Source organism: Seriola lalandi, unplaced genomic scaffold (genome assembly GCF_002814215.2).
Source record: "Seriola lalandi dorsalis isolate HSWRI2012SDOR001 ecotype SW California unplaced genomic scaffold, Sedor1 jcf7180002054913, whole genome shotgun sequence".
NCBI lineage: Eukaryota > Metazoa > Chordata > Actinopteri > Carangiformes > Carangidae > Seriola > Seriola lalandi.
The window spans coordinates 145524-146905 of NW_019525465.1; the positions used below are offsets into that span (position 1 = coordinate 145524).

The 1382-nt window shown below is 40.1% G+C and overlaps 1 protein-coding gene across 2 annotated transcripts in view; it reads right to left on the reverse strand.

Moving 5' to 3' along the window:
- The window catches only part of LOC111673180 (uncharacterized), a 125194-nt gene that overhangs the window by 36771 nt on the left and 87041 nt on the right, over positions 1-1382 (reverse strand). The gene's annotated exons all lie outside the window — the stretch shown is intronic.

Genomic DNA, 1382 nt, shown 5'->3' on the forward strand with positions numbered 1-1382 from the left:
GCGAATGACCAGCAGCCAAACAGACAAGTGTTTCTTAAACTAAATCTGAGGCTGACTGACAGATCGGCTTCAACCAACCTTTGTTTACCAATGAACGAGACAACGTCGTTGACGTACGGCAGCAAGTTTTTGGCTCGTCGCAAACTACTGGTTACCACAGGATCCTGAACGCCGTGCGACACAAACCAGAGATGGAAATGACCAGCAGCAAACCGGCTGCTAAGTTACTGCTTCTAACTGTCTGAATCTTTCCAAAATATGCAGAAAAGCTTGTGCTACGGTGGCAGTTCGGTAGCATTTAATCAAATCTGAATCCAGTTTAAAATCCGTTTACCAAATCTGAATCCTTTCAAATCCCTTATTGAATCCATTTGGGTTGAGTTTTTCAAAAAAATTAAAAAGACATGCCTCTTTCACCTCACCAATAATCCTAGGCCCAAAAAACAAACACATTATTCAGAGAACAGTTTCATTTTAGCCTTTTAGCAAATAACTTCTGGCATAAACGTTAATTAGCTGAAAGTGACAGTCAGCGGCAGCTGGAAATGAGAAGCTGCTGCCTGAACGTTTTCTGTTTTCTTTGCAGATAAAAAAAAGAACAAGCAAAGACAAAAGATTCAATAAGAGATCAGAAAGTTTGAGGATCCAGGTATTTTATCAACCTGGACCTGGATTCAAAACAGAACTGGATATAGGAACCCGACTTTAGCTGATGCAGACAGCGAGGCTGTTTTCCAGCAGTGAAGTGTTGAGGCTGTGAGTTTCTGACGGCAGCGGCTGAGGATTTTTAAAGTTCAAAGGAAGGCTTAATACCTCACAGAGGATTAGATGGATTTACTCCCCAACACACTCAGACAGAGGCAAGGAAAAACCAGGAGGGGCACATACTGTATGTATATGTGTGTGTGCTGTCTCTTATACACATCTCACACACACACACACGGTTATCATTTCATGTCAGCAGTTTTCTTGAAAAAAATAACTGAAACATCATCAATAAACAAATTAAAATCAACCAACATGAACCATTCAGACAGACACCAGACATCTCTGTAAGAATCAGCATGCTAGCAGCTTTGAGCTAAATGCTAACATGCTACAACACCAACGCTAACATGCTAATGTTTAGCAGGTGTGATGTTCACCATCTTAGTTTAGAGTGTTAGCATGCTAATATTTGCTACACAAAGCACATCTGATCTTGACCTTTAATGACCTTTAATACAGTCTGTACTAAGAGTTTATACAGTCCAGACAACAGGTTAATCATCACCTGATCCAGTTTCTGTCCTAAAATGAACCATTATTTAAAAAAAAAAAAAGTCCTGAACCAGAAGGGAGCGTCTCTGTTGTGAGAAACTCTATTCTGCTGTTGAAATGTT